This window comes from Arvicanthis niloticus, chromosome 7, assembly GCF_011762505.2.
Source record: "Arvicanthis niloticus isolate mArvNil1 chromosome 7, mArvNil1.pat.X, whole genome shotgun sequence".
In the NCBI taxonomy this organism is placed as follows: Eukaryota; Metazoa; Chordata; class Mammalia; order Rodentia; family Muridae; genus Arvicanthis; species Arvicanthis niloticus.
Window position 1 is genome coordinate 59,753,688 of NC_047664.1, and position 23,077 is coordinate 59,776,764.

The window sequence follows — 23,077 nt, forward strand, 5'->3', positions numbered from 1 at the left end:
GATATCCATAAACACCTAGACATGTGATTGAAGAAAACATGTTAGATGCTACGGTCTTTTATTCAGACACAAAGAATTAAAATATGTCATGTGCAGGCTGAAAATTTAGAGCATTGTGATAACTGAGATAATCTATCCTAACAAATACAGGTATCTCGTGTTTTCTCATGTCCTGAATCTGAGTTGGGAAATTGAGCAGGACTGCTAAAAAGGAACTATTAGAGATCAAAACAACAAAGTGAGTATAGAGGAGAATGAGGAAATGTTCAATGCACATCCTACTCAAGTATGGATAGGCCATGTACAACCCATTACTTTGTACAATTAATATGTACTACTTAAAATGATATCTCATTATTCCTTCTGAAAACTGACCATTTTGAGATTGTGTTTGATCGTAATACCATAGGAAATGCAGTACAGAATAGACAGTATACTCTACCCACTTCCTTTTGTTACTTCTTTGCAGTTTGCACAGCTGTTAGAAACATGATTTGCCTTCCAAGCTGCAACAAAATATTTGCCCAAAAGTATCTTTATACAAGGCAGATATTTCTCATTTCATCTTTGAATAATAGTGTTGTATTTTCTGACCATATGGACATTGAGAACTTGTATATATGTCAGGATTTTCTTATGTTTACAACAAAGTTCTAGGAATCCATATTTATATATGGAGCAGGAAATAGGATTTATGTTAGCAAATGCAACACCAAGTTCTCAGAACTAAACATAAAGATTTATATCCCACTTGCATGATATTATTTTGTCTCAAGTCACAAGAGTGTTTATTAAACATTACCATCACTAGCAGATATGAAACATCTGCTTACTAGACCACCTGTTACATGGCAGAAAGATGAAGAATGGAGATGCTGGCACTCCCTGTTTAACGTATCTTTTCTTCGTTGTCAGTTGGAAATCCTTTGGTAAAGAATACAATCTTAATCTTTAGAGAAAATTTTCCAATTGGATAGCACAGGCAACATGTGAAAATGTTAGTTGAATTAAATATTATTTTTACTATTAATGTTTAAGGTCTGTGTAAATAAATAAGTTTCTGCATATTTAGGATAACTATTCAAAAGAATAAAGAACAATAAACAGGAAAAAAAAGTAATGATCTTCTAAAGATATAACCCGAAGAGAATAAAGATGGAACCTGTATATAGGTAAATTGTTATTTTTGGAAAGAAAAGTAGGCATTTTATTTTTTAAGTGAAGAAATGAATGGACCAGAGAAGGAAATGCAATGCAAATATATGAGGAAAATAGAGATTATTCAGAATGTGTTCCAAGGCCTAAGCTATCCAAAACAATAAAATAATTTGCCTGAAATTATTTATATCTTATAAATTGCAAGATATTTATAGCATAGCTAAGACTGAGGAGGTAAAACTCCACATAGTTAGGGTATCATTGTCCTAGTACACTTCTCTTCAGCAGAAATCCAGTGTACAGTGCATTTCACATTCCTTTCTGGCTCCATAAAAAAAAAGAGAATATTAACATGACTCTAACTTGTACAGTAAATGACCTAAAGAGAGAAAGATGGCAAACAAAGGAGAAAAGAGATTTCCCATGAGAAGAGAAGAAGTCCTTGATTATTCCACACCAACTTCAGGATAATAGATAAGACATTTTCAAAAAATATTCTCCTAAGGGAGAATCAACAAGTAGCATTATAATTTCTTTTCTTTTTAATTTTTTAATTTTTCAAAATTGGTAATTTTATTTATTTACATTTCAAAGGTTATCTCCCTTCCCAGTTTCTCCTCCACAAACCTCCTATCCCATCCCCCCTTCCACCTGCTTCTATGAGAGTGCTCATATACTGAGAGTGGGATATTCTCATTCATTTCTTTTGTCTGATATTCGATGGTTTCTACATTGTAAATAGTTAGGAACTTTTGTTGAAAAAGTCATAGCTCCTTTGTACATAGTAGAGGGGTAAAGGTAACTTATTCCAATGACATTCTCAGATCTTATTTCTTTTGAGAGTTCTATCAGTTATAACTATTTAATGACATTTAACCCCTTCCTTCAGATCTCTCCTGTATCTTGGGAGTGTAGTTGCAGGTGCACAATCTATCTAAGAGTTCACGTTCTCATGTGGCATCTCATATATCAAATTTCTCTTGTTAGTCAAAATAGTTCCAATCACACTGAAGCTCACCAAAAGTGTATATTCAGTTCAGGCTGAATTGGATTTGAGGATAAAGTTCTCTCACAGTTCTATATCTGAGGGTAAGCTCAAATTCTTCCACTAGCCTACCGAACACAAACAAATAAACAAACAAATATGCCCAGTGATTACTTCAAAAATACTAATATTAATAACATAATGATGATTTAGTCAAATTTTTTTCTACAGTGTCTCTCACCTATGCAGTTTTGAATCAATTGATTGACTGATAGGTGATAGGTAAGTAGACAGGTAGATAATAGATAGATTGACTGATTAAACAAAAATGGATAAGTGATCTATGAAAGTTATATGATAATTTGTCAGCTCTTTGCCAGCAGGTCCAGGTGAGAGGAGAGAAGTCCTGGTCTCCCCAGGGTTCTATTCAGTGCTAAGCAAGATGGCATGTGTTGACTGCCCAAAAGAAATACACCAGGCTGTGAATCTTGTCAAAGCAGGAACTCAACTTATTGTATCAGCCTCTTGCTTATATAAACTTGGAGCATAGGAAGGAAAATTTTTGGTCTGGTGAGATGACTTAGAAGGCAGTGAAGGGTAATAGAGAGTATGGGGGTGACTGACAGGGCCAATGGCAAAGCTTTATGTCAACAACAGTGGGGCACAGGCAGGGCCACACAGGTCTTGCTGAGTCACCCTGATATGGAAGTAACTGAGACAGGTCTCAAAACTTGAGCCAGGCTTAGGATTTCCCACAAGACCACAGAAACTTGAGCCAAGCTCAGGTTTGTTCTCAAGCCCCAAACCAGGGCTGAAATGGGGCCCAAAAATAATTAGATGTATAAGTATATGATTGATACATAAACATATAAATTATAGATAATATTTTATAGATAAATAATATATAGGTAATTGTTATATAGATTAATATAAAAAGAAGTATAAAAAAATCAAGGACAACCTTTTAATGTTTGTTTCTTAATACTTTATAGGTTATATTGCATTTATATTGTGAGTCCTGGAGGGCATCCCATGACAATCTCTGGCTTGGCCTGGTGCGGGGGTCCATGCCAAGGGGACAGAGTGCAAGCAGGGAGGGGAGATCACCTCCGCTGCTGCCTCTGCTCAAGTCTCTGCTGTAGTTGCCCAATCACACCCAGGTGCTGCACATGTCCCTCTGTGCTGAGCTGTTCCGGGCTGCTCTGGTGAGGTGCTAGCTAGCTAGCAAAGAGAGGAGGGTCCTGAAGGCGCTTGGGAGAGCAGATTTCTTCCCAAGTGTTACAGCTCTTTTGACAGAAACTCTCAGACAATGGGATAATTGTCACATACCTTTATTTCTCCTGAATAGGGCCCTTATATACAGTTTTGAGATGGGTTAGGATCTGGCAGCAGATAACCCCTATTGGCTTGGTCTGAGAGCTTGGAGATATCTCATCTACATGTGGGAGAGCCTGAGACACTATTCCTACATGACTGATGGCCACAGACCTCTCTGTGGGAGAGGTTGTGGAGGGCTGAAGCTGAGTGAAAGGAACCAGAAGCCAGGAGCGATGCTGAACACCGTCTATTCCATTAGGATCCAGGGTTCGAGGTCTGTGCTCAACCGGGTGCCCAGCCACCTTTCACAGCCCACCTCCCCACAACTCCCTCCCCCCCCTTTTTTTTATAAAGGAGAGATGTCATTTCCTATGTTGGAAATAGTTTGATACTGAACCAAGACCTGATTGGTATTAACCTTTGTAATACTACTCATCTGTTGCTTTAGAAACTGAATGAGGTGGGGTGCCAAGAGAAGCAAGGCTCCAATGGCTAGTATGGGGCCAAGGAGAATCTAAGAACCTAAGCCATCAAGGGGTTAGAGTACCAAAGAGTAAGGGTGTTGGAAGTATAGCGTGCCTGGAGGTTCCCCCAGAGCTGTTTGAGCATTTGTACATCTTGTTCTACCAGCCCAGATTCATTGAAATAGAAGCAACATTCCTCCCCCAGCAAAACACAAGTCTCCCCCGGCCCCCGTTCAGCAGTCAACAAGTCCAGGGCCCTCCAGTTTCGGAGAGCAACTTTTGCTACAGAGGTTATCTAGCATTGAAGAGATTCAAGGCTGTCTGTAGGAGAGGCCATTGTCTAGTCAAGCTTGTCCTGGAAGTCGCCACCCAGATGTTGTGTTTGGCCAAGAGCTGCTCCAGCAGTTCTAGTAGCACCAAGTAAAACAGCAAGGCCTAGTCCAGTGAGCAGAGGAATGAAGATCTCTCCCTTGGTTTGGCTTCCTCCCATCTGCAAGGCAAGTTCTCCAGGTTAATAGAGATAAACCTGGGGGACAACTATCACGGGGCTCAGGAGCCCTGAAAATGAGGGTTGATACAGGCACCTGTAGTGCCTTTGCACCAGAAGAGGCCAGGAGGGTTAACACACAGAGATTTTGTAATGGTGATGTCATGGGCACATGTGAGATGGGATTTTGAGGAGGGCCCTACAAGGCAAAGAGGTGGGGGTAGGTGAAAGAGAGGAATATCCTGTGCTTTCCTTGTGGGCAGGGGTCCTTGGAGGTCATAAAAGGAAAAGTTAATGGGAATAGCTGTTAATAATGGTCAGGAGATAGAGGCACAGAAAAAGCATTGTGAGGAATTAGGGTGGGTTGTTAAGGGAAGGAGGTCTGCTGCATATTGGATGTACTGTAGCCAGAAGAGGGTAGCTTTTAGTTGCTCCTGAGACTGGTTTTCCTGTTGGACAATATTAGCATGGGTAAAGGCTGATTCGGGGGCAGGGACAAGTTCATGGGAGACATGTAGATGTGTAGGTCAGCTATGGGGTATCTGGCATAGCCCTTAGGGTAAAGTTTACCCATGACTCCGGTTTGCCAAAATTCATTCCATGGATTGCTGATGGAAAGCTGAAAATGTGTTTTAAGGTTGGTGAGCATGGTGCCACCACAACTGGTAGATTCCATCCTGTAACTCCAATATCTGCAACCTCTATATGTGGAGACCTCCTGGAGACATTCACCTGTGATGGAATATATATATATATATATATATATATATATATATATATATATATATATATAATTGTTATATAGATTAATATAAAAAGAAGTATAAAAAATCAAGGGCAACCTTTTAATGTTTGATTCCTAATTCTTTATAGGTCATATTGCTCTTATATGCCATATCTGAAAAAAAAAATTGATTAGAAACCCTAAATGTGCTCTCTTTCTATCTCAGTAGTAAGTTAAAACTACACAAACAAATTTGCTTAGCTATTAAAGCTAATAATGCCCCTTAAATTTCAAAAATATCAAGAAATATCATTTTTCTGTACTGTGTGATATTCTCTTCAGGTCCTTATACTCTCTCTTTGTTGCCCTCCTCACTCACCATATTTCCTCATTTCGTAAGTAATGAACCCTTCTCTACACTATTAATGTTTGGTTTGACTATATTTCTTCATAGATGCATAACTGGTTTGAAATAAGTTAGATTCTACTCTTCAGAGAAGTCTCCACATTTCTATTGTGACCAGGTCATTGAAGGACAATCACTATCAGAAGAAGGAGTGACTTTGTCTTGTTTTTGCTAGGTAACCAACTCTTCTCTGGGTACTTCATTATGACCTAAAATTTATTGGTTGAGCATTAAGTTAGCTGCAACCACAGCCTTAACTGACCTAAGTTGTAGGTTCAATAATTGACATTTAAAGATAGAAGTATCAGATTGGTGTCCTCCTCTAAGTGACCCTGAGTTCTGTGTCTTGGCTTAAGCCTATGTGTATGTCTTAGAATTAATAATGTCCAAACTACAATATGAGCTGACTAGAACAAGTCAAAGGAAGAGACTTACTATGTGACCAATTGGTTGTGTATTTCAGCCAAAGATCAGCAATGGTTTTGTTGATCTTTCAACTGAAAGACACTTGATCAAAGTGGTAATCAAATATTAAGTAGTCACTAAGAAGTTATGAAAGTAAGAAAAATTGATATGTGCATTTATTGAAGCCATTATGCGTCCACCAAATACTATTGTTTCTTGATACCTGCTATCACCACTTACGCATTTATAATCAATGAGTCCATTCTGCAGAATCATAGTGGAAAATATTACAACATTCTAGGCCCATAGTAAACAGGTTAATCCAAACATTCCCAAGGGAATCTTCATCATGATGATACCAATTTGTGATTCACTAGTGGAAAACACAAACATGAGGAGATTAAACAGCCACTGACAGGAATGGTAGAAAAGAAAGATGAGAGGCTAGAGAAAGTGTCAGAGAACTAAATGAATGAGGCATGAGAGAATAATTGAAGAACAGAAGAACAAAGGAACAGAGTCTAAGAGCATCTTGGATAAAAGCTGCTAAAAAAAAGATTTGTTTTCTTCTAATATTCATATACTGAATCTGCAAATCAGTATATAGGTCCTCTGTTGCCTAGAGATATTACAATACAATTTAAAATTTTACATGAGCCTATATCTTTTTCTTAAAATTGCCTCATTTTGTGTGAGGGGACACATTTGCAGTATAAAGACTATTTAATCTATTGAGATTGTAATATTGTTACTGGTCCTGCTAACACTTCAAAAGATTCTTCCTTCATCTTAAGAGTCCTTTCCAACCCTTTTTTATGCCTGATGAAAAAGTGTTTCTTGAGCATTTGTGGTGGTCACAAATTTTTTTGTTGTTTTTCGTTTTGTTAGTTTGTTTAACTTCTGATACAGAAACGTATTCTCAACAGTTCCATGGTGTATACCATCAGAGCTAAAAATACCTAAGTACATCCTATGCCCTCCTGATAAAGAACCTCACATTATATTGTTAGTCTGTGGTCCTCTAAATCTACAATTTCTTTAATCATCATAGCAGCTCCTTGTAAGTGCCATACAAATACTCCAGCCTCTTTGCTAGGGGATCAAATAAAACCAACCTCTTTGTATATTTACTTGTATGAGAGGCTGGCTTAAACTCTTGAGAACGCCCAAATCCTAAAATTCATCACTCTTTGGTTTCTTAGAAGGTTTCTTAGAGTCACTTATCACCAACTGAGCGACCAATGAAATTTGTTCACTTTATAGAATCACCTTGATCCCATTTATTGGAGCTCAATGAAATGTGGGTTATTTTTTTGTCCTTTATCTAGAATACTCTGTCTTAACGGTAAGCACGATTGCTTAAAATCCAGACAGCCATCTTATTTCTGAGTACTTAAACAAGAGTATTTTCTATCTGCATACTTTTTAAAGTCTTTTGGCCAATTTGAATGATCTGACCATGTGACTCAACCTATGGCAGCAACAATAACCATTTATCCTGCACTGCTTCTCTGGGATAAGTTTTCACAGATGCACAACTTAGAAGGTCACTGCTGTGTCTACTCTTTTGATTTCCAAATGTAAGACCTCATTATTAACTATTTCAGAGTCTTTGGTGCATTCCACAGTGAAAAAACGTGATACTTTGAATAAGCATGAACCCCATAGACTCAGGTTTGAATGTGTGGCCCTGGAGAATGGTACTTTTGGATTGTGGAGCTTTGTTATTAAAGATGTGGTTTTGATGAAGAAAGTGTGTCATTGTAGAGGTAAGCTTTGATGTCTCCAATGTTCAAGTAATATCCAATGTGGCACACAGTCTCCTGGTGCCTGTGGATCAAGATAAAGATAGCACTATCAGGTCCTGCGGTATTAAGAAATACTACACATCACATGGAGATTGTACACAAATATTAACTTTGACTCGAGGCTGCTGGAAACTAAGATTCTGAGGTAAGTTTCAGAATAGAAGTGAATGGCAGATATTTAGCTCATAGGCTGTGTTAGGAGAAGAGTAATTCTATAACTTTACCATGATCCTGCACATTCAGAAACTCCTATGAAGATAAGATAAAAAGTTTTAATAAAATATACATAAAGGAGAAGTAACAATAGATTCTATGAGCAAAACCACTGATGCCTATTCCATTTGGTGGATGGGTTTATTCAAGTTAGTTTTGCTTCAGTTCACTGATTTGTTTTCCACAAAATGCCATTCTTGTCAGGTGCTACCAGTTACTCTTTCAAAAATTCAAACATCATGCTTATTATTGCTACTATAGTTAAAAAAAAAAAAAAAACAGACCATAGTATCCAGAATTCCCAGTGTGTCAAAGCTTGTCTACACAATCATGTCACAAAGTAAGGTGAGGAAAAATATGAATGTTTGTTCTGGTGCCTGTCATTCATAGCATGACTTTTTTCTTTTCTTTTCTTTTCTTTTTTTAATTTTGGTAATTTCAAAAAAAAAAAAAAAAAAAAAAAAAAAAAAAAAAACCAGAATCAATTCCTATTTACCTCACCCTGTTCCTTGTCAAACTTTTCAATATTGTAAGTTCCATAGAATCTTTGTGAAATCATTATAGAAATAAATAATAATACAAGAGCACATCCATGTCCATAATCTGTGATGTACTGGCTGTTCTATATGTACTACTCATGCAAGCACTATGAATTTGCTATTGTTTGTTTGTTTGAGGCTACCCATTTTGACACACTAGAGAAAGACCAGGCCTTTTCTGTGCTGTGTACATAGCAGACATGTGGAATTTCTAACACAGCTTCTTCATGTTTACTTTAATGATACGACCCATGAGGAGGCTTTATTACAGCAATTCCCATTCCTGGTTTAAATCCTGTCATCCGGCACAGCTTGAGTGCCTGTTGGACAGAAAGACTTTCAAAAATGTCAGAAAATTGAAGTTCTGTTCATTAAAGACACTGGATTGTTGCTAATCATTGATTTATGTCTGTCTAATCATTTTATTTATTCTGCTAGAATACATGTACAAATTTTAAATGGTTCTTAGTATAATGATAGTACAAAGAAAACCATATTTGATTTATTTAAATGTCTTTCACTTTCTACTTGAAGGATATTGTCTATGGGCTAACTGGTATTCATAGCAAATAAGTTCACCATGTATAATTTTGTAACTATATAGAACTACTCAGTTGCTTGCTGTAATTTGGACTTCATTAGCATCTTTGGATCTGCCTCCGCAAATTCACTACACTAGGGCATGGCAAATAAGAACACTTGGAGCACAAGAGTGAGCACCTCAGAACAAACCCTTAACATCCACCTAAACGACAGGATTTACACTACAGAGACACAGACAGAAGGATCACTGAGGCTTGCTGACAGCAGCCTGCCTTATTCAGTGAGAGACGTTATCTCAAAGGAATAAGATAGAGAATGATAGAATTGTATACCCCATGGCCTCTTCTTGCTTCCAGACATGGATAAGCACAAGGAACACAGAGAGATTTGTTGATATACGATATATATATATATATATATATATATATATATATATATATATATATTCCTCTCTCTCAAACATATGGATGTACAAAATAATTACAAACATATTATTATTATTGTCTTATTGTATCAGTTGCAAAAAGAAATTGTCTCAGTTCTTTAATGAAAGGCAATTGTTATGCTATTATCACAGCAGGAACATGCTGGTGGATAATTCGATCTGAATTTGAACATCACACATTTTCCTGTGGAAACTTCCTGGATTCTTTTAAACTTAAATATTAATTCCAGGTCATGAAAACTCATGTTGTAGAAAAAATACTGTTGTATAGCTATTGTTTGTTATTCCTTTAACATATTTGTATTCCTGACATTTGATTTCTTTCTCCTCCATTTTGGAAGCCTATTTGTTATTTTAAAACATATCTATGAAACACGTAAAAATCAGATGAGAGATTTGTAGTTGTAAAGATGTAGATATTTTTACAAACTAACCCATTGTGATATCACAAGTGACTGTATGTCTTTACTTATTATATGGACCAATAGTTAGGGCAATAATGTAAAATGATTTCCAGTGAAAATCTCATTTATAATGTCCTTCTAATATTCACGTTATATAGTTAGAATATTCAGTTTTATAAATAAACATTAGAGAAACTTGAATTCTCCATATGGCCCCACCTACCAAAGTTAGTGACTATGATTTTGTCTATGATTCCAAAGTGAGGCCTCATATATAGTCAAACTACTTGGAATTTTGAGGTGTCTTCTCTTCTAAGACCTCTTCATTTAAATGCTCAAAAGATTTTTAAGAGAAAGACAACCATGTGAGACAAACACTAGAAAATATCTAATCTGTTTTGAATCAACTGAAAAGTATTAATGGATAAAAAATACTGTGCTCTTGTATACCCATTCTTAATCTAAAGACACAATAAAGCTTTGTTTAAGTTTCTCTTATAGAGCTGCCCTTTAACTGCATATATTCACTATGCGCTGGTAACACAGAATAGTTCACACAGGTGCCAGCAAATGAAACAGAAAGATATTTGTGTTCCACAAGTTATATCTTAAATCATCTCTTTGTATATCACCCTTTTTGTTTATTGGAATATTAATCCATTTGATATTGAAATATAGAAGCCATGGCCAGAAACATTGTCTTTGACAGATCCCCTTTCTCCTACTGACTAACTTTTATATTACCAGAAGGTGCTTGATAGGATTGCAGGGAAGAAACAATATTAAGGATCTTACACACGTGTTAGTCATATAATGTACAGTATCAACATTCTTGGCAAGATGTACCCATTGTGTGCAATCATGCCGTAATAGTTTATAGTAGCAAATATGTGTTCTATGATTGATGTTGACAACCACTCCACAAGAGGGAATTTTGACACAGTAGTTGTAACCATGATTTTAAAAAAAATAATGGCTGAGGAAATCATAAACCCTAGAGTTAATCTTAGTATTGTTTTAACAGAATTACAATGTGACCAAGTTGTCTTTTAAACATGTATACTCACTGACAAGTGCAACTCCCAGATTTAATCAGAGATGCCTTTTATAAAACAAAAAAAGTGACTGCAAACATACAAGTCTACTCCAGGAACTAAAGAATAAGTGATAGTTGAGAATTCATTCCTTAAAAAGCATTATGATTCAGGGAATACTATAAAAGATAGAAAAGAAAAAGATTCAGGGAACACTGTAAAAGGTAAAAAAAGAAAAAGAAAAATGGAAAAAAAGAAATAGGAATGTAAGAGCCATAAAAGATAAGCATAAAGTCTGTGAACAGTCAGTTATCTTCTGGTTATGTCACAGCAACACAGTCATGACTCCATGACAGTTATTATGGAATGACACAGAGAGAGTCTATTAATGATCAATCAAGAATCGGAGAGGGGCGTATGGGATATCACATCTCCCTGCTAAACTACTGACTAACTCTGGATTCTCGAGGAAGGGTAGTCATTGTCTTCAATTGTCTTCCCCATGAAAAGTCTATTATATTACAGGAGCTAATACTAAACCAAGCCTGTGTTAACACAAGAGACATAATTTGCCTCAAAAATAATAACTTAATTAGAGTTTTTAAATTATTATCAGTCAATTAACTTAGTATAAATGAGATCAATCCATACAACAGGTGTATGCCTTTTGTTCTCTTCAATATTTTTAATTGTTTATTGTGAAAATTGGACAAATTTCTTTCATAGTAACTTTAGCTCTTTATACTGCAAAGTCCCACAAAAATCAGAAGAATCACTTAGATTACACCTTTTCTTTTTTTCTTAGTCAAAATTTTCAGGACCAGCAAGTACTTAAATCTTAAATGAAGGCAATGATATTTCCTGAGAGATTGAATTATGTGAGAGGAAGGAAGACAGAGGGTATGGGTATAAATGAAACCTAAACGATTGATTGGTTGATGAGATGATGTAGAAATACTATCTCTCAAATTTATTTCTGATTTGTCAATACATTGTCTGCAAAACTGAAAGATGAGGGTGATGAGGAGGATAAACTGAAGACTGTGATGACTAAGGATTTGAGTGTCTTGTTTGCAGTTAGAATTCATTGGCAGTTGATGTTCACCAATTTTTGTACAGTTGCTCAACAACCTGATTCATTTCATTTGCTGCTCAGTTTTCAAAGGATTCTGTTAATGGATCAGATCTGAGGAAAAGCAACTGTTTACTGTTCATCCCTAAACCATCTCCCTCCAAGCCCAAATAATGTCACAGAAGAAGCAGAAGAAATATTGCAAAACCTAGAAAATGGGAAGAAGTATTTAGAAAAGCCATTTTCTAGATATGCTGTGGCTGCTATAAACATGAACACGGAGAATTTTGCTCCGAGAGCATTTACAACACTTGTACACAACATAATACACTACAAGAGAAAGACTGATTGGGAAGAATGATTACAGCCAGAGTGGAGGGGAATATGAAAGAGGAATGAAGCATGGGTGAATATGGTCACAAAACACTGAATACATGTATACATTTTTCAAAAATACCATTTAAATAATGTAATACAAAGACCATATATTTTACTTTGTAAACAAAGTAAATCTGGCTTTTGAGGCTCAGTCCTAAAAATTTTAAAAATTATTTTCTTGGGTTTTTCATTTCACTTACTCATGTAAAATGTATTCAAATAAAACCATAATCAGTAGGAGTCTTCAACTAATATATATTTATACATAAAAGTATAATATTCATATTATACATAAGAAGTACCACAATACTATTTCTGTGAGTACTGTTACTACTTGAGTGAAGAAGAAGCAATCCACAATATTATTCAACTACCTGAATTAGTCAGTGTTCTTAACAGAAATAGAGTTAATAGGTTATATAAAGAAATAAAAAGATATTAATTTGTGATGTTAGCCAACAGCATAAGTAGAATGAGAAATTCTCTAGCACAACAAGAAGCTTGGGAAAAATAGGGGTACAGTTCAACTGAACCTCAGATATTTAAGAACAATACAAACTGAGAATAACAGTAGATATTAATGCTGTATTTAGTATATCTGCCACTTTTGTGTTGTGAGTCTTTCAAGTTTGTGCCATCTATTAGTTAAATAGCATAAACATTTGGTTCTTCCAGACCAGCATTTCAATTCATATGTCCAATTCAGTATAAAAAAACAATTGTTCTAATTCTAGTGTTTGATCACAGGAAAACTGTTAATTAACTACCCTCTCCCAGCTTTCACCCCATCTCAAGGTCTAATTCCTTTTATTTCTCTCCTTCTTACCAGTTCCCACTAAACATTTACATAATTAATGTAATGTTCTTCCTTTGATTCATTTCTAATTTCTTTCTGCTTATTATTTTTGTTTTGCCTCAAGCTAGCTGTTATACAATAAACAGCAAACCTCTTGATGCACACAATTGAGAAATAAATTTAAGAAGTCAATACAGTTTTATAATTAAAAGGTAAAGGCTTCTGTGTGCTACAAAGACTTCAGCTCCTTTGTCATCTTTGCCACAGCTTTTCATTTTCAAAGTATCCTTATGCATAGATATCAGTTAAACTGGGTTAATACACTTACTGTGCATCTAACACTGTCTTAAACTTGAGGTCATTATTAGGAAAATGTCTATCAGTAAAATAAATATTTTTCATATAATATACTTTTATTATGATTTTCCCTTACCCCCAACTCCTCCAGGATCCTCCCAACCTCTCTGCCCATTTAACTTCACCCCTTCTGTCTCTCCTTAAAAACAATGAGACATCTAAAGAAAAATATTGCAATAAGGCAAATGCAAACAATCCAGATTAGACAAAGGAAAATAAAAACTGAAGAAAATGAGCTCCCAATAATTACGAGAAACATACATAGATGCAGATGTAGAGACATACACAGGAATCCTATAAAAACACAAACCTAGAAATATGCAAATATACAGAAATATGCACAAAAGACATGTAAGCAGAGACAGGCAGACACAGAGAGTCAGAGAAGGAAGGAAGGAAGGAAGGAAGGAAGGAAGGAAGGAAGGAAGGAAGGAAGGAAGGAAGGAAGGAAGGACATGAAGGAAGGACATGAAGGAAGGAAAAAGAAGCCTGACAAAGCATGAGAGATAAATGACCTTCAAAGGTGCATGAAGTTTGTTTCATGTTGGTCATCTATAGCTGGCCATAGGAATTAACCCATACAAACAGTTTGTATTCTCAGTGAGACTTCATCAGGGAAAACTATTTTTTTTTTCATTTGCTAGTAGATATCAATTGGGAATTGTTTCTGGGTTAGCGTTGGAGACATATGTCCACCATTTCTCTCAACAGTGGTGCATGGTGCAGACCCATGCAGCCCCTGTACATACTACCACAGTCTCTGTGAGTTCATATGTACTCTGTTCTCTGGAATTTTTGAAGATCTTTTGGGCTTCATTCTTTGATGTTTCTATCCCTTCTAGTTCTTACATTTTTTTCTACCTTCACTTCTGCAAGGTTCCCTGAGCCTGGATGGGAGGGATTTGATAGAGACATACCACTTAAGACTAAGTGTTTCAAAGTGTCTTGCTTTCTGTACATTGTCTACCTGTTGATCTCAGTAGTTTTTCCCACTGACTGTAACAAAAAAAACTCCTCTAGTAATGGCCGAACTAGTCACTGATCTATGATCTATGATATCTTTCTTCTTTTTAAATTTATTTTGTATTCTTCTCTCACATATTACATCCCAACATCAGTTTTCCTTCCCTCCCCTCATTCTCATCTGCCTTTACATCTTCCTCAGATTCAGCCTCCTGTTTCTCTCTTCAGAAAAGATCAGGGCTCCAAGGGACATAAATCAAACAAGGCATGACATGCTACAATAAGACAAGGCACATGCCATTACATCAAGACTGGACAAGACAACCTAGTAGAAGGAAAAGTGCCCCACAAGTAGGCAAAAGACTTGGGGACAGCACCCTTTCCCTGACTCCTATAAGAACACCAAGCTACTCAGCCATCACATATAGGCAGAGGATCTAGGTCAAAACTATATCAATTCACTATTCCCTATGAGTCCCATCAGTAGACTTGGTGGGTCTGTTCTATTTGTTTGTCACTGACTCCTCTAGCTCCTCCAATAAATCCTTTCCGTCTTAGAGCTCTGCCCAATGTCCCATGGGAGTACTCTGCATCTGCTTCAGTCAGGCACTGGATTGGCTGTCTGCGCTCTTTATTGAGTATCCTACTAGGTTCCAGTTCCAGAACACTCTGCAGGCTGGACAGATGGTCCATCAAATGTTTTGTGGCTAGGTTGATGTCCGAATACCTCTACTTTGAGCCTTGCCTAGAAGATGATTGGTTCTGGATCTGTATCCCCCATTACTATGAGTCTTCTCTAGGGTTACTCTTATAGGTTCCATGGGATTTCTAAACCTCTAGATTCATGAACTCCCTTGATGAGAATGTAGGAAGAGACAAAAGTACATTTTTTATGAAAACCAATCCTGTATATATATATTTATCATTCTTCAAGAGTGTTTAGTATTTATTCTACAATGCAATTGATCAATGCCAAAAAAGAAAATAAACAAACATACAAAAGAGAAGAAATTCCATTTCAAGAGGTAAGATGGAATCAAAATTCTCCAGTCTTCCCCTTTCAGCTAGTTTCAATAATATCGTCACTCTTTTGATAATGTCATTATTGTTAGGTTACACTTTATAGATTTTTTTTAAATCTAACTCATTTAGTAAATCTTAACTAAATGAAGTATCTCTCATTACATTTCCTAGATTTCCTCAGTAAATATAATTATGATATAAAATTTGATAATGTGATGATATGTGAGAGTTTGCTTGGGCTTCTAAGTTCTTTATGATATATTTTTTAACCTTGGAAGTTTTAACAAATAAAATACCTGGATATGTTTCCAAAAACAATTAATTCCATTTTTAAAATAAGCTAAAACATTCCTAATAACAAAATAAAGAAATCTTAATATTAAATTTAAGCCCATAACCTCATGCTTTTAAAAAATTGAAATATCAATTAATTTGCTTTTGTACTTAAAAGGTGCCCATGTATTTGCTGCCTAAAATATAAGTGGAAATACTTTATTAATCTACTTTTAAATATAAAAATGAATACATAACTGGCAATTTAAGGAGCATGCTTTAAACTTTGCCAATTGGAAGTTTATTTTGATATCAATTAGGTAACATATTAAATCATTCCTCAATGATAGCAGTTATTAATTTTTCATGGTTTTTTAGTCATGACAAAATTATAATGCATATTTTCCCAAAGGGTAATAGAATTATTTGAAATAACATTATTTTTCTGTTAAATTTTTGCTTATATTTTCCATGTGGTATTCTTTTTCATTTGATTAGTAAGCATAATGAGTAGTGATGGGTAATGACAAATTAAGAAGCTAATACTGTGAGACATAAAGACCAATATATACATAAAAAATATATGCAATTAGTGGTCATTTATATATGAAGGTACCTATATTTATGATTTATAGCATCTTATCAGCACAATGTTTCAAAGATGCATTGTTTTTCTTCCTTCTTAAGTAAAATCAATGTCAGATAATATAGTAAACACCATCAATGACCTAAAAAATTATGATGAGCTGCTTTCAAGAATCTATATCATAAATTTAATCTGAAATTTTAAGTAGAATTAAGTTTTATTCAAATAATTATTCTTATGTATTTTCAAGCAAATAATGGCACCACTATGTAATATGTAAACAAATTCAAATTTTTTGTTACTGTAATACAATGGTTTTCTGACAAGAAAAACACAGATCAGTGCATTAGCTCTAAAATTTGCTGTTATTTGATCTAAATTGTAGACACCTTTTTAATTCGCTTGAATCCATGTTTGTCAAATCTTTTTGCCTGGAGGAGCATGTAGAAAGTAAGAGAGAGATTGTCTGTGTAAACAAAAACAGATTCATTAAATCCTGCTCTTCATCTTAAGTGCTGTTGTTAGGGCAACTAAACTTCTAAAAAATTCATGAAAGGAAAGGACATCACCTTAAGAGATGATTTAAGTAGTCATAGCAACCGCTGTCTTCAAAACAAGTATCTGTGTCCAGCATTCCCATCCTTCCTCCTGACTTAAGATTTGTAGAATATTGTTACCTTTTTTCTACGCATCTTATTTTTATGTTATAAAAATCAATATTTCAGAAATGTCAAGCTTTGTCCAGAAGTTTTTCTCTGACAGGAGACAGATATCAGCAAACACAAGGATGATGCTGTTTGTAGTATTTCCTCAGAGATTGCAGAACCATTATGTTCAATATCTCACTAAAACAACAACAACAAAATGGAGTCTGGTACCACCACCAGCAGCAGCAGCAGCAGGAATACTAAAATGCCTTTGAGAAGTCAAGAATTTGGGGCATTAAATGGACTTCAAATCAAATATAGGCCTACTAATGATGTATTATTTTATCTTAAGTTATATTTTGTGCTTCTTATTTTCTGCTTTTATTTGTCCCTGTTTTCTTGAAGCTTTGAAGAGCTACTGTGAAATAATGGCATGTTAGTTGCATACTTGACTTAGTCTCAAAGATCATAATCTCATCTGATTTCCCCAGACCTATTTCCCCACTGTGATAAATGAAGCCCATGTACACAAATGTTAAGTCACAGTTTAAGATGGAAATTTTCTTGCCAAACATATTGGCAGGTGGCAAGAATCCCAGCACCAGAGAGGCTTATGCAGGAGTCTTACAAGTTTGATACCACCTTAGACAATATAATGAGTTCAAGGCCATTGTAAGACTTATAGGGAGATCTTGTATACTTCTTTTATTTTTTTTTTAGGTAAATTCTTAGCTCTTTTTCAATGACCTCTCCCATATTTGCCTCATATTTTCCTTCCAACCTCCTCTCCCATCTCCCTAGAAATATCTTTGACACATTTACTAGTTTTGGTTTTGATGAGCATCCCACAGAGTTTAATCAGAGCCCTCTGTGATACTGAGTTTGGAATTAACCCTCTATGCTTGCTGGGCTCATAAGTAGGTACACAATTAGATATAGTGCATCTCTTTCTCCCAGAATCAGCAGTATGTAGTCCAGCCCTTTAAATCCCTCCTCCTCTATAGTTGAGTGTTAAGAGTGCCCTGTGGAACCAATGCCAGGATACACAGCTGCTGTGAGTTCATGAGTGCCATGTATGTGTCCTGCTTAGAAGATGATATTTAACAGCTACTATATCTATACTCTGCTTCTTTCACTGAAATCCCACCATATATTCTTAAATTCAGGCTGTGCAAATGTATTGCCTAGGACTGAGACCTCAATCAAAGACCTTGTTTTTAAGAATTATACAATATTATATATATATATATATATATATATATATATATATATATATATATATATACAGGTATATATACATATATTTTTTAAAACTTTATATGTACATGTGATGTGTAATTTTTGGTGTTTATGTGTATAATATATATGTGATTTTGCAAATATATTTATTTCTTTTTTTGTGTGGACACATGTTTTACCAAAGGTTTGTAACTGTGACTCCTATAAAATCTCCCTGTTTTAATATTCTCCGATGTAAGATTTTCTGAAAATTCAGGAAAAAGAAAGGCAAACAAATATCTCTAGTCACCTCCACATCCACATTTGCAACATGCATTCCCAAATAGAAGTGCCTTTTGATTTATGAAACTGCTACTTGATGCCAAATAAGTTGAAGTCCCATATGGTGGGAATTTACAAGTTAAAAAGTCACAGTCCACATGAGTTGGCTTGAGCATGCAAGGGAAGGAACCCTTGTATAATGGAATGATTAAAAGTTTCTAAATGCTGTTTTAATTCAATCAATTAAAAGCATAAGCAGCATGAGTTTGATTGAGTCAATTTAAGGAATTGCACAGTAGTCAATGTGTTGTCAGCAGGAGTGAAAAATTCATGTATCACCTACACACAGCTTGAAATTTGTATCCTTCAACTGGATATATCAAACAGCCTTTTACCATATCAAAGAAACTAATTTTTCAAAATGAAAGAAGAATTCAAACCAGAGACATCTATTGGTAGTTATAACTTGCATAGTGTCAACTAGAGTTTGAAAAGCTTAACAATTATGAAATCTTCATTATGAAGAATTTGACTCTTTTCTGTCACTTCAGTTTAATTACCACCATATAAATGTACTTGACCTTTTCAGATTTAAAAAAAGAAGAAATGATTTATTAGGATTTTAGCAAGATCCATGCTTAAAATATAGTATATGGAATGATATGTGTTGGCAAATTGTTATAAAATCATTGACTTGTTAGAAGTCGGCCTCCACAGCAAATGTTACTAAAGATGTACAAGAATCTGATGCATATCCTTATATAGTTTGCTGAAAAATATAACAAATATCCCCAATTATAGAAAGCTTTCTTCTATACTTTCTGAAGTGTATAACTAATAGAATTGCCTCGAGGAGAATGGATTCTCCTTACAGTGTTTATCACTGTCATTGAGACAAAGGAAGCCTGGTAAGTGGGAAGACAGTAAACCACTAGGAGAACACCAAAGAAAAAGTAACAGAAAATTAATAACACCAGCCTGATATGTTCATTTCACTAGTGTGAAGATATGCAAGCATTATTGCTAAAATTGTCATCATCTGTGTCCTTTTTAAAAAATCTTGATTTATAAGCTGTAGAATTTATGTGTAAATAATAAAAAGGTGTCTTCTCTACCGTGTCATCTAAAATGGCATTATAATAACAGTCTTTAGTTCTATAACTATACAAATCATATATGGACTGTGATCTCATGCGTTAGCCTGCATGAAAATCAGACCCAGAGAAAGGTCAGGTGAAGACTAAATAGGGTTATATGTTTAGTAATGTTTTTAATTTATGATTTCTAATATGATTGTAGTAAACCCCTGATAATTTATCTTAAACGATCAGGGCCTATGTGATCATTAATTCCAAATTGTATTGGGGGGCTTCTTATTTTAGAAAGTCTACATTTTAGGAAGGGCATGGCATAATAGTTTACAGTCAAGTTACATCGTTTTGTACAGAAACATAGAAATAGTGTTACACATAAAAATGTTTTCTCAACAAATAAAGTACTTACACATAGATACATGCTAATTTTCAGAACTTCGAAGATTCTCAAGGTTTGTGCTCTCTATATGTAGCAACTATTTAGAATGAATTTTTACCAATTTAAGAGATGATGAAATAGACCTGGGTTGAAAAGTAACATGTCTAAAAATAAAAGTTTAGACAGTATTGAAGCCACACTTTAAATTCAAACCAACGAACTCCAAAGACCACCTATTTGTTCTTCCTTATTGTTCTTCCTCTACAGTAAATAAGTACATTAAAGTAATACATTTCAGACTGGGACAGTAGCATAGTGGTAAGGCTCTTACATGCAGGAGGCCCTGCGTTCAATCTTCTACACAACAGGAAAAAAAAAATCTTCTTTTTATTTTTTTTATTCAAACACCCCAGTGTTCACTTTGCGTGGATAAAGTATTTCATAGGAAACAAGTATAAAATAAAAATGCTTGCTTTATGCCTATACCTAAGGAGCATTTTGGCTATCATTATTTGATCATATTTGTACATAGGCATACATTAATGTCATCTACCACCATTATTCCCTTCTTCTCACTATAGTCTGTCTGCTCTCATTCTTAGACATGTTTTCTTTTACTTCAATATCTTTTTTCTGTTTATTAGCCACTAAATTTAAACAGGGCTGTTGTACTGCCATGCATCAGGAGCTATGTCTACTGAAGTCTGATAAGCTCAACAGTGGGATTTACACTGGAGATGATTCCCTGTTTATCAGAAACTATTAATAGTCAATAATTTAGCAGGAAGGATTATACTCAAATGTAGCCTTTTCCCTTTTAAGACAGTTGACAGAAGCTATCTTGTAAGGACTTACCTTCACTTGTGAGATCATGATAGCTGAGGCTGTTCTGTGTCTTTAGAATGGTATTTCATGGCTTTTACTCTTGTCTTCCTGTTCTTATATACTTCCTATAACCTCTTCAGCCATGTTTTCTGAGCCTTAGAGGCGAGAATATAAATGTCTTAGTCAGGGATGAGCCTTCAACACTTATTTATACTCAAAATCTTGGGCATTGGTAAATTTCTGCATTCATCATCATTTAAACAAAGAGAAAATTGTGTAAGCCTGAGGGTAGCTTTTATCTGATGATATAAACACACATGCAGTGTGATCATTGCAGGCATGAATTATGAACCAGGCTTACAGTACTAATCTTGATTAATCCATGATACCTCTGATGGAGGTGTCCTCAATTCCAACCAAAGAGCCGTTCTCACATAGTCACACATGTACTGCACAGGGTGATACATCCAACCAAGTAAACTGTGATTAAAAGAGTCCACAGTTGGGCTGGAGAGATGGCTCAGCCATTAAAGGCTAGGCTCACAACCAAAAATATAAGAGTCCACAGTAAATATGTTTAATGTCACCCATAGGTAGCCTAAATATTAACTTCTGAGAGTTTGAAAACTATTCGTAGAAAAGGACATTTCCAAATCAGTTACAGTTTTTTTCAGTATATCCTGTAAGCAAGATACATGTTATCATCAGCACTAGAGTCCTGTTCTCTAATTCCAGTGTACAACTGAGAAAACCTATAAGAGCCTGCCCTGTTTAGTAATGTTCTGGGAACTCCTTGACCAATCCTTGCAGAAGTATCCAAGACATTGAACTAAGAATCCCCCTTAGTAACCTATAGTTCTTAGATACAGGATTATTTAGCCATCCAACCATCATTGTTGAGTTGTTCAATCTCTAAGAGATCATGTGTTTTCTGTGGCTTTTCTTCCTGTTCATACTGAGTTTTATTTTATAGTGGTGTTGATAGCAACTTTTGCACTATTGGAATTTTCCACTACATCCAAGCTACAGTTAAGTCATGACTTTACAGCTATTATTATTTGTTTTATGAAGCTCAATGTACTTTTGTTTGGTAAGTATAGATCTACAATTATATTATTCTTTTGATGGATTGTTCTTTTCATTAGTAAGAAATTATTCTATCACTTCTGACTAGTTTTAATTTATAGTGTATTTTGTTTAATATTATAGTCATTTCTGTCTGTTTTCTAGATTTACTTGTTTGTAGTACTTTTTTCTGTACCTGTATTCTAGTTTAGTATCTAAATTTGATGATGAACTTTGTTCCTGTTAAGCAGCAAAAACAATAGATATCATATACTAATACAATCCTCTACTCTTTATGGTTTTATTAGTGTATTACAAACATTAATATTGAATAATGTTTACATAATATTTATTAATTTTTTTATTTTTTCATGGTGTTTTATTAGACTCCCTATGATTAACAATGCTTAGGTCATTTATTTTTTTATGTTCTCTTGGGTGTTTATCATCTTTAAGCATTCCTTCTAGTGTCCTCTATAGTACTTTCATAGTTGTCACATATCACATTAGTCTGTTTTATAGAAAGACTTTATTTAGCCTTCAATGGTAATAGATAGTTTTGCTAGGTATCATATTTTAGATAGGAATATCTGGTCTTTTAGAACTAGGAATATGTTTCTAAAACCTATTAAATTAAAAATATACATAATGTAGATCAATAATTAATAAATAGGACCACATAAAACTGAAAAGCTTCTGCAAATCAAAGGTCACTGTCAAAAGAAAAACAACGATCTACAGTAGAGGAAAAGGGTTTTATGATTTGCTCATCTGACACGAGGCTAATATACAAAAAATATAAAGAATTCAAGAAACTAGATATAAACAAACCAAATAACCCAATTAAATTAGGGTACAGATCAAAAAAAAAAAAAAGAATTCATGACAGAGGAATCTCTAATAGCTGAGAAGCACTTAAGGAAATGTCCAACATCCTTGGTTATCAAGGAAATACAAATCAAAACAACTCTTTTACATCCATCAGAATAGCTAAGATTTAAAACTCAAGCAACTGTTCATGTTGGCAAGGATGTAGAGCAACGGAAACATTCCTCCATTGTTGGTGAAAGTGCAAACTTGTTCAATCTCTTTGAAAATCAACTTGGTAGTTTCTCACAAAATTTGGAATAAATTTATCTCAAGAACCAGCTATTCCCTTCCTGGGCATATACCCAGAAGAAGCTCCA